We start from the raw sequence: 12,295 nt of genomic DNA on the forward strand, positions 1-12,295 counted from the left end.
GTTAATGCATGTAATTTGAGGAAAGGGCCTAAGCGAGTGAGTGACATGATGCGCGCTGGGGTTTCCTTCTGCACATGTTAATGGTCTATGCGGGTCTGCAGCGCGATGTACGTGCTTTCAGTGGAGACCGAGGCGTGTGTTTCTCCTACTTTGGGGTTCACACGCGATTACTTCACAGCGGTTGCATTGCCTACGCGTATTTCTTTTACACACAGACGGTGAGTCGCGCACGCTATTGCTATTGTACGCTATTTTCCCCACTGCAGGTGCCCCGGTTTGTCGCGTACCCCATTTATTGGGGTCATTGTAGCCCGTGTGTTGATCGTGTATGCTTTTTTGTGTTCCTGGGTGCCACAGCTTACTGCGTGTGGTTTTTTTACATGCACGTGGGCTACAGGGGTTGCGTATACGTTTTTCTTGTATTTTGGGGTGCCTGAGCATTGTGTGACACGTCATTTCTCCTAAGGGGCCTCAGAATGGGACATTCATCGTAGCTGTATGTACCTGTTTGGTGTTTGTGCGCACTTTTATGCTGTGCCAGGACGCTTCGCCTGCCTTCGTGTGGCAGACATGTTTAGGCCTATTCCTCTATTCGATTCCATGAATACGTATAGTTCGCTTGCATGTGGGCGTTCTGTGCATTTCCCAGCAGTACTTCCCCAGTTACGCCCTCATTTTCACACGTTGTTCCCCATTCCGAGTGTTCCGCCCCCTTTTTGGTGTGTGCGCTGACTTTGTGCGCTTTCACTGTGCGCGTCCCGCATGGCATTCTGGATGTTGCAATGACGTGTGTGCCCGTGTGCACCATGCAAGGATTTGGTGAACATCCCGGGGAAAACACGCGCAGGGCCTTCCATGAATGCGTGCACGTGCGCTTGCTTTTTAACGCTTGCGCCAGCTTGCGCCACATTTTCGGCGCTCATTTGTTCCATGAATCGGCCCCTTAATCTCTGAAAAGGATGACAAATAAATCTGATCTAGTGGATTTATGCACCATCTCCTTGGTTAGCAAGCTGCAAAACATGGATTTAAATCCCCCATGCTCTGATCACCCAGAAATCTTCACCTCTGAAGTATGGTTGCTACACCAATATCTACTGAATGCTCGTGAAGCATTCCAACTCAGACACTAATAAACCATCCATCATTTTGGCCCATAGCGAAGATGCTATTTCGAGGGATAAGCTCTGAATGTGGGGCATTCTTCATAAATGAAGGAAGATGATAACATTTGTGAGAGCCAAACTACTGCTCAATTAAGAGCTTACAAAGTTAATTTGAGATAGAGTAAGCAAGTCTCTAGAGGCCAAAAGGAACAGCACCCTGTATAATTAAATTAAATCAAATAGCAGTAAATAGAAGGCTGAAATTGACACATTTGTGGTCTCTTCACATGTGACGCACAAGTTGAAAAACAAAGGATATTCATTAGAGCCTTAAGCCAAGATAGTTGTGTGCTCACACAACCTTGAATGTTCCAGACAGTGAGCAGGCACAAAGTCAACTACAAATGGAAGACTTTGGCTTATTGCCTACCGAGAGATGATAGACTATTTGGGAAAATGGGGAGTAGTCTGATGGGATTCAAACACCTAAATTTTGTTTCTCGTATGGGCTGCTAATGAGCCAAAATTCCAAGTTTGGGATAGTATGCCAACCAATCAGGGACAACCTAACGTGCAATGTAGCATAGGCCAATCCACTGTTTTGTCCGCCATAATCAGTACTATACGTATTTAGAGGTAGTTCAAGGCATGCCCTACAAATAAGGGGTAGCCAATGATGCACTAATCCTCACATGTTCTATAAGAAGATATGTTCCCTTAACCAATCCCTTCCCTTAATAGGTTTTGCATTTTGCCACATAGAATGATGTCATAGGTGACATATTGGTTCAAATGTTATTTCACCGAAGACTGTATATGTTACTTTATGGAGCCTATTTCAAAAGGTATTTCCGCGATGCAGTTCTATTTGTGAACATAAACATAAAAGCCAGTGTTGAGCACTCTGAAAGTGAAAGTCACTGAAGGGCAGCAGTTGAATTCACAATGTAAACAGACATGTTCTCTAGAAGACAGGGATACGTTTGTTTTCATGGAAACGGAGTTGAATTGAGTGTGCAGACAGCATGGGAAATGACAGTTTAGAATGTTTGAAATTATCCGCCTCAGAGATTACATGTAACAGAGGTTGAAAGCATAGAATGTGCATGTTGAATCTTTTACTAATGTGGAGTCTCCCCATGCCCCACTTCATCTCTCACTCGAGACATTACTTTGTATCTCCTGTTACATATTTAATATCCTCCCACCTCCCCCGCCCCCAACCCACTCATCACCCCTACACCCAAAAAGTTGGGAATAAAAATAAGATGTTTGAAACAGAAAATACTGGAGCTTGCTTTTCATACAATTTGCCAAAATATCATAATAAATAAATGAGGAATTAGATTGTGTCACTGTTTGGAAAATTACAATGTTATCGGAGGCCACGGCAATTGTAGAGATTATAAAGAAAATTAGATCCCTCGATTCCTGGCTCCAAGGGGACTGAAGGGTATGCACCAAAGTTAAGGGTGTTAAGGATTCCTAAGGCAAAGCCTGCAGATGAGTGCTTATCAAACTCCGGAATGGAGTAAAACAGAGAAGGGATACATTTACTAAGATAGTAAAGGAAAGCATACATAGCAACAAAAAGAAAGTGCACATGTGTGGGGTTATAAAACTGTTAATATAAATCTTTTGTTGGGTCTAGACTAATTAATATAAAAGGATAGTAAAAAACGAAAGATTAGTGACAAATTTGGACCAAGAGATTCAATCAGGAAGGGAAAAAATCAAAGGAAAGTAATATATAAATAAAGAAGAGACTCTTAAAATGCTAATAATATAAGAACGATATAATAAAAATTGATAGATAGTGTAAACGAAGGAGGAAACAGAATACCCTTGCATAGATTTTTAAACTAAAAAAGTGAACAGTTAAAATATATCTTGCTTGGTATTATAAACAGTGATTAATGGTGTCTGTCCCAATTGACCGACGTGGTATAGTTGATCAAAGAAAGAATCAAATAAAACAACATGTAAGTATTGACGATCAAAACCATTCCGTTATCATGCAGCATACACCTCTTTTACATTTATGTAGGACATTGTCGAGATACACATCGAAGATAAGGAAATATCATTCGGAATGGGTTCAAGGCACGACCAATAAAACACTCATGCCGTGGCCTCAGGAGGGTTTGCTGTGGAAAGATGTACTGCAGCATAGGACAACATATTTGCAAGCCACAAATAAGGGGTAAAAAGTTGCCAAAAAGACCAGTCATTTTAGAGCTTTGGAAAATGTACCAGAGTGAGAAAGAAGATCCAGCCAATAGGGAGTGGATGCTTAATCAGCATAAAGGGGCTCCCTTTTCCCCTCCTGAAGAGAAGAGTGCAGATAGGGAGGAGAAGGGATTTTACCCTTTAAAGAAATTAAAAGCAGCGGTGGGGTATATTAATCCAATGTATGCACCCCAGCCCCCTGCGTATAGCAGCAAGGAGAATGCGGAAGAGAGCCAGAGCAGAGAAAGCAAAAATATATCAGCATGCAATGAAAGTAAGCCGCATGATGAGAAAGGGCAGACAAGACAGACTAACTGAGATAGAGGAAGAAGCAGGGAAACAGAAAGAAATAAAGGATAAAGATAAAGGAATAACCATAGTACAGAAAGAATGGCTGGGAGGACAAATATTGCTTAAGCTATATGTTAAGGGCATTGATTGGGTTTGAGAAAGAGGGGAGAGAAGAGCGGGAAAAGAAAGAAAGAATTAGAAAGCCCATATAAGGAAGAGAGGGATAAAGAATGCAAGCAAAGGGAAGAATGAAGAAGATATGAGGCAAAAAATAAAAAGAGATTAGACAAGAAGAAGCGAGAAGACATAGAAACCCAAAGAATGAAAGTATGTAGGCTGCAATGAAGGCGAGAGGAAGATGAATTGAGGGAGATAAGGAGAAGAGCAGAAAAGAACAAGAGTCAGAGATTAAAAGATAATGAAATAGAATATTTATGCCATAGAAGCATAGTGCAGATTGACACACAAGAATGGCTGGAAGAAGAGAGGGGGGTCACAACGGCCCCGTAGAGAGCTGCAAGGAATGCTCAGATCAGCATGGGCTAGTGGGCAGGATACAGAAGCCATAGAGCAAAGGCTTGGGAAATTACATATGCAAATGAGGGACAGAGGAAGGTACGAAACTCAAGAGAATGTTGAAGGATCCCTATTAAAGGGAACTGAAGGTCCATTAGATGATGTCATAACAGACGAGAATTGCCTTTAAGCAGGTTAGATCTTGACGACACGGAAGGAGAATAGTCACACGAGCTGGGGCATAACGAAAAGAGGGAGAATGAAAGGGCTCAAAGAGAGGGCGCATGCATGTTTTCAAAAGAATCAAGTGCAGAAAAAGGGGTAAAATGGTTAGATGTAGAGAACCCTAAAGAAAGGACAGCAGAACCAACACCCTATGCTGAGCAACTACAAACACGATCGCGTAGTGCAGGGGATATATCCCCGTTAAATGTAAGCAGACGAAGACCATTACCAGGAAGGAAACAAACGGGCGAGGCTAGCTCTGCCTTTAAGACAAGGAGTGTATGTAATGTCATTATGAATTGTAATTCCCATTTATGGAGAAAGGGGAGGACAACCACAATGTATACCAACTTCCGGTGTGGAAAAATGGATTCATGAGTTGGAAAAGGTGACATCAGGAATGACGTTAGCTCTAGGTGACATAAAAGGGCTGCTAGCAGCTATCCTAGGGGAGAGAACTGACGACATTTGGAAGCAAGCAGGATAGGCAGGTGTGACAGAGCAAAACAAGACACACAATATAGCTGCATTTAATAATTGTAGAGCAGACATATGGAGAGCGTTCAGAGTGCAATATCCAGATACATCAGACATCGGTGCGATTATGACTAGGAAAATGGGAGAGGATGACGAGCCTCTTGCTTATATTCAAGATATTCAGGGCAGATAACGGCAAGAGACTTGTGAACCATGGGATAAAACTGTAGCATTAGAGGGCCATCTTCTGAGGAGCAGGGTGGAGAATCCTGCCCCCCTGCTGGGACAGGAGAGGTGATGGGCCCAGAGGAAGGTAAATGGGTGGTTGGTATGAGAGGATGAGCAATTCGGAGAACCACGGTCTCGCCGGCCACCAAGGCGCTATCAATATGATGCTGAGGTGACAAGCCTCCTTTATCTTGTGGTGTACCCTGGGGATCAGGGGTGTGGGCGGAAAAGCATATGCTTTCATGCCCTCCAATTGAATCTGCATGGCGTCGCCCAGGGAGCCGGAGCCTAGTCCCTGCCAAGACGCGTACTGATGGCACTTCCTGTTCCTCCAGGAGGTAAATGGATCCACCTGAGGATGGCCCCATGTGTTGAAGACCTCCTGCAGCACCTGGTCATTCAATTGCCACTTGTAATTGTCTGCACTCAGCCTGCCGAGTCTGTACGCCTCCAAGTTGGCCTCCGCCGGGAGGTGGATGGCCCCGAAGTAGATGTTTTCCAGGGCCCATTCCCACAGGCGGACCGCTAGGTTGCACAGCAGAAGGGACCTGGTACCCTCTGCTTGTAGGGCCCATTCCCACATGCGGACCACTAGGTTGCACAGCAGAGGGGACCTTGTACCCTCTGCTTGTTGACATAGTACATGCTGGTGGAGTTATCGGTCTGGATCAGGACAGTCCTGCTAATGATGAGCGGGAGGAAGGCCCCGAGGGCTAGCCAAATGGCTCTAAGCTCTAGTCAGTTGATATGCGACTCCTGCTCCCGCCCGGTCCAGACTCAATGGACGCTGTGCCTGTCCACAGTGGCTCCCCAGCCCTCTAGGGAGGAGTGCATAGTAATGCTGAGCTGCAGAGTCGGCTGCCGGAATGGCCTGCCAGTCCGCAGATTGCAGTCCTTGGACCACCATGTGAGGTCAGATCGGAGAGAAGGCAGTATGATGATCAGCTCCTCTTGGGAGCCTTCTCCTGATTCCATGAGGCTGCAAAGTGCAGTCTCCTCATCGGGAGCCTCGTTTGTGGCACGGCCAAGAGGACCGCTGCCATGATACCCAGCAGGTGCTGGTACCACCAAGCCAAAGTAACTGGTCTGGTAAGGAAGTGCATAGTGGCCCTCTTGATGGCCGTAATAATGTCCTCTGAGGGAAATCCCTTCCCGGAGCTTGTATCCCAGATGAGGCCCAGGAAGGTGAGGCTCTGCATGGGCTGCAGCTGAGACTTCTTGAGGTTGATGTTAAACCCCAGGTCGTGGAGGGTGCTCATATGTGCATCTCGCCCTGACGAGTCAGTCCTCCAGGTACGGGTAGACATGGAGGGCTATCACTGCCTTCATGATTCTGGTGAATACCCTGGGGGCTGAGTTGAGGCCAAAGGGTAGCAGTTTGTACTGGAAATGACAGCCCATGATTCTGAAGCATATGAAGGAGCGATGGGGCTGCCAAATCGGGACGTGTAGGTAAGCGTCCTTCAGAACCAGGGAGCACATCCAATCTCCCTTGTCTAGTGTCTCTGTAATGAGTGCTGGCATAACCATCTCGAATTTCTGAAGAGGGAGGGGGAGGTTGAGGGTGGAGAGGTCCAACAACTCTCAGGCCAGCCTGGTTCTTTTTTTGTATGGCGAAAATCCTGGAATAGAAGCCTAATCCTCTCTGGGAGGCTGGTACTTCTTCCACTGCCTGGCTCTCGACGAGCGACTGGATCTGCGCCAACAGAGTTGCCATCCCAATCTGTAAGAGGGGAGGAAGGAGGAGAGGGAAGGAGGTGGAGGTAGACGGTAACCCATGGATACTACTGAGAGGATCCACGGGTCTGCGAGGTTCTGGCACCAAAAATACACGTGCAAGGCTAGGCTGCCACCCACTGGAAACACATGGACCCGGAGGGAGGCTTCATGCCTCTTTGCTCTCTGAGGCTGCTGCTGAGGAGGGGGACTGGAAGAAGCCCTTGCTCCCCCCCTTTTTGTTGCTTGTGCCAGTGCTGTCTCGGCGAGCGGTCAGGTTGTCTCGACCTCCGTTCCTGGAATCCCCTGAACCCACCAAACGACCGCCCCTTATCGGAGCGTTGATGCAACTGAGTGTACTCCTTGGGCGTGGCCTTCGTCAGGATAAAGACCTTGCAGTTTGCAGGCTGTTCTCATCTAATTCCTCATCAGTGGAAGAGGTCACTGCCCTCGGATGGAAGGTCCAATATGCGATCCTGGACATCGGGGTTAAACTTAGTAGCTGGAAGCCAAGACGTCCTTCTCATCTCCGTGGCGATGCAGATGGCCCGGCAAGAGGTATTGATGTGGGCCACTGTGGACTCCATGATGTCCTGCGCTACCACCCTGGATTCTCCTAGACCCGCCTTGAAGCGTGCCTTGTTCTGCACCAGAACTTCCGGAAGGAAGTCTGCTATTTCCCACCACAACCTCTGGTTAGCGGCTGCCAGCATGGCATCCGCGTTCACTTGACACAGGTGCAGGGAGGCGTTGGAGTACAGCTTTTTCCTGCACGCCTCCAAGATCTTCTCTTCCTTGCCTAGCAGCGCCGAGGACGTGGTGGCCGAGGACGACTAAGGCTTAGAGTAGAGTGACACTGCATCGATCACTGATGAGTGTGGCTGGGGGTGCATTGACAGCAAGAGTGTATCCCACTCCATCAGTCTATACTTGGCGTTGAGGCGCCGATTGACAGGCTAGGCCGATTGTGGCTTGAGCCAACCCTTCTTGGCCAGAGCAACAACGTCCTTCTGCATCAGGATAACCATCTTGGTAGGGGATCTTGTGGTGAGGACCTCTGCCAAGACTCCCTCCTCAGGCTGCTTTACCTCAGGATGAGGAAGGCCCCCGATATTCTGCCAAACCTGCAAGCCTGTCGTGAAAGGCCTTTGCTGACGATGGTGTGTCAGGGTCTTCCTCGTCTGTATCCACCTGGGTGTCGGGCTGGTCCGCAGCGGGAGGAGGGGTGCTGGGTGCCATGAGCTGCGGTTTGGAGACCGGAGGCTGCTGCAGAGATTGGCTCGGAAGCGGCTGAACTGGGGGCGGATTCAACAGAGCCAGCAGTGGGGCTGTGCTGGGGACTGTGGTACTGGAGCCATGGGAGGAATGACTATAAGGTGCTGGTGGAGTGACCGGAGGGAGCAAGTCCCTGACTGCTTCGCTCAGGATGGCACCCATGTGGGGGGATCGCATCAGCCCCAAAATCTTTTCAAAGAACCTGTCCTCGGAGGCTGAAGAGGCAGGGGATACTGACGGAGTGGCTGGGGCTGCTGGGTCTGGAGCACACTCAGTCTGGGTTGCACAGGGAACCTGCCCAGCGCTACTGATGGATACACCATAGGCCACATACCTAATTGACACCAGGTCAGCCTTGAAACTCGTTCACCCACCTGCTCTGTTCCTAGGTGTGGCATCGGACGAGTGGCCATGTTGTCTGGAACGGCAGCCATTTTGTCGGGCTGCATGCCACATGCCAAAGTCGTAGTACATGGCCCTCAGGACATGGCCTTGCCCAAGACTCTTGGTGTTGGAACATGAGACCTACCCCGCACCTCAGGTCTAGGCAGGGAAGGTGTACCACCCTTGGCATTGTCGCTGGTAGTGCTGAATGCAGTCGCCTCCTCGGACATGGTGCCAGTACTAGGGTGAAGCCACCTTGGGTGTAGACCCGGTAGAGGAACCTTGCGGTGCGTCAGCACAGATACCGGCAGAATCTGGAGAGCCCTCGGTCATAAGGCCAGTAGCTAGGTTAGCCTCAGTGCTTGTGCTGGTAACAGAAGCCGAGAGGTTTCTCCAACTTGGGCGTTTCCACGGGAAGGAGTCGCCCTATGTGGTGCGATGGAATAGAACAGCCCTCCCTTGAGCCTCGATCTCTGCCGGACAAACTTCAAGTCCTCTGAAGGCGACACTTGGAAGAGGTCCCTCCACCTGGCTAGCTTGTTCTTCAGTGCGTGTGGAGTCAGAGTCACACGCGGTGCAACCCTCCCAAGCTCTGGTCATGGACAAGGCAGCAGAGGCAAAAAGCGTGGGGTTCAGACATGGGAAAGAGTCCCTCGCAGGCTGGACACCTGCTGAAACCCACTGTAGTCAACATGCGCCGGGGAGGAGCACGACGTCGGCGGACTAAGTACCTAGATGACAAATAAAGACAAAAAGATAAGAAGAATCAGGGGAAGAATGCATGGAATTTTATGGCGAGGCCATACCCAGGAACGCTGGTGAAATCAGCCTGTTCCCCTCGACGCAGAAAAGGGGACTGAGGAGTGGTGCCGGTGGGCTGTGTCGGGGTAGCGCATGCTCCCAGGGCTGCTACCCCGTGCGCCTCTAAATTTAAAGGGGAAGAAGGTTTTTCTGGTGAAAAAGGTTCCGTCTCCCGTCCCTAGGAAGGGACGCCCATACAGTATGGAGGAAAGGGGGCGGAATGTAAGAGTACATTATTTGTAGACCATGCATTATTTGCAATTTTAGAGAAACCCAAAAGTGCATTGACTACACAAAGAGCATCAGGGTACAAGGTGATAATTTTCAACCCCACAATTAAAATTGGCAGATGTAAGACAGTAAATCCAGTGACGTTTACAGCAGAACTAGTAGGAGAGGATGATTATGTACATGATTGCACAAAGTATACTGACTGTTGTCAAGATATTTCCCAAGCTACAGAAAATGCCCACTTTAGAGGTGGTGTGGGAAGTTGTTTTTATTGATGGTTCTTCGAAAATTGACCAGACGACAGGGGAAAGGCATACAGGATCAGCAATAATGAAACTGACTAGAGAAGGTGCATTCGAGGTAGTAACAAGCATGAGGGTGTCTTCAAATTATTCAGCACAGGCTGCAGAATTAGTGGCACTCATCAAAGCCCTGCGGATCATTGAGGATGAGGAAGTGACAGTGTACTCTGACTCGCCTATGTGAAGTCATCCGTACACGCAGTTTTGTCATGCTGGAAAAAGAGGGGCTTCCTCCACGCAGACGGCACTCCCGTACAACATGCATCCCCATTGGACAGGCTTATAGAAGCATTGAGTCTCCCATTGATCCTAGCAGTCCTAAAATGCTCAGTCCATTCTAAACAAACAGACTTAATTTCCTGTGGAAACAAATCAGTAGATGTAGAGAGTAAAAAAAGAAGCCTATTATCCACCCACATCTAGTTTGGAAAGGGAAGATTTTAAACAAATGAAAGGACGATACATGTTAGCAAAGGAGGGATTTAACATTCTCTCTATTGTCCAGTTAATTGAAATACAAGGTCAAGCTCCTCAAGAAGAACAGGATTCATGGAGAAAGCAAGGGCGTTATCTATCCCCCACTGAGGCAATTTGGAGGCAGGATAGCACTGGAAAGCCATTTATGTGTCTAGCATTATGGAGAGTAGCGCTGGAGCAGCTTCACTACCATGCGCACAAGACTTGAGATTGTCCAGCTGCAACAATTGCAGAAGTGTGGTTCTCACCCAAACTGTTGGAACATCTGGGAGAATTCATTGTGAATTGCACAGTGTGCCAGAAATGTACTGCAGGGCACTCTTTGTGAACAGTGAGATGAGCAATCCCTAGACCCAATGGCCCATTTCAGCATCTACATATAGATTATGTAGATATGCTACAGATACGCAAAAGCTACAGATATATGCTTGTCGTAGTATATCCTTTTTCTAGATGGGTCGAGGCAGGTCCATGCACACACCTGGATGCCCCGTGCGCTACCAAGATCCTTGTGTGTGAGGTGTTCCCCAGGTTGGGGGCGTGCAAGGTTTTGCGGTCTGACAATGGACCGAATTTTGTAAATTAATTATTTGGGCAGATAGTACTTCTGTTAGGTATAAAACAAATGTTTTCCTCCACTTATCACCCACAAGTGAATGGCATCTGTGAGAGATTAAACAGATTGTTAAAGGAGTGCATAGCCAAGCTGAAAATCACTCTGAAAAAGGGATGGCTGCATTGCCTGCCCCTTGCCTCATATGCTCCGAGAAATCAGCCTGGTTCAGATCACCATCTAACTCCTCATGCGTTGGTTAATGGACGCTGCATGAGAACCCCATTGACTCCTCCAACTAGGGTAAGAACTGATGCCCACAGTGTAGTGAAGGCATTAGGTGACGACATGCACAATTACCTAACAACAATGATTGCAAGTGTTTCTTTCATGTCTCAACAGATTAATCAACACATTAATAATAGAAGGGAGGGGTCAAAAAGAAGTGACAAAGACAATCAATCTCATGAAACAGAAGATTTGCTGAAACCTCCAAGGTTGTATCCAGGCGACCAGATGCTACTGCACAAGTTTATACGCACTTTGAGTACGCCCCACTTTGAGGGCCATATGAGGTATAAGAAGCTAGCCCAACTGCTGTGAAATTGAAGGGGTGAATAGCATGGCTACATCTACACAATGTTAAACCCTACAAAGGTGAAACATCAACGCCTCCCAAAGATTTCCGAAGTGAAGCAAGAGAAGTACTTCTGCATGTGCTGATCAATCCAAACAAAGCAAGAGAAGGTGTTCTGTGCATGCAGACCTGCCTGATGGCTAGAAATGAGAACAAGGAAAATGAAGTGCACACAAGCACTACAGATGAGGGACCAGCGTTTCTCAAATTTGACAAGCAGAAAATAGACTTGCAGCTACCTTGGAACTCTTTTTAGACAGGCTTCAACGAACAATGCGAGAAGAGTCCAGACTTTGAAGAGGAAACAAGAGCATTGACCATTGTTTATGATACCAATCATAACACTAGTATATACATTCTTACTTGTTCTTTTTTCCTATATATTGCAGATTTATCCAGCCCCAATATGAAAGGGAATACATATCATCATGTTTCTGGAAGACTCTAGAATAACTGTATTGTCTGGAGAGTGATAATTGCAATGATACACCAGTTTTTGATATAGAAGTGATTACAAAGGAGCTAACAAGTGTGCATATTAAACTAAATGCAAAATGGAGAGGATTCAACATTTTAGAGATTCATTTCCATCCAGAAAGATGATAGGATTTCATGTAATATTGATGGGGATATCAGCTGGTATTACGATTTGTGGTGTTCTCCTTATTATGACATTACAAAATGTTGCACAAAATGGCACAGATATGGAGGGTATCAAAGAAACATCTATTATTGACTACGACTAAAGGCACAGACCGCCTGTTTTTCAATTTAACTAGGCGTTATATTGAGTTAAAAGGGATGTTGAGGAGGACCATGAAGATAAAAGTACATATCTTGATAATTT

This window comes from Ambystoma mexicanum, chromosome 11 (assembly GCF_040938575.1).
Source record: "Ambystoma mexicanum isolate Mex_15411 chromosome 11, UKY_AmexF1_1, whole genome shotgun sequence".
Taxonomy (NCBI): domain Eukaryota; kingdom Metazoa; phylum Chordata; class Amphibia; order Caudata; family Ambystomatidae; genus Ambystoma; species Ambystoma mexicanum.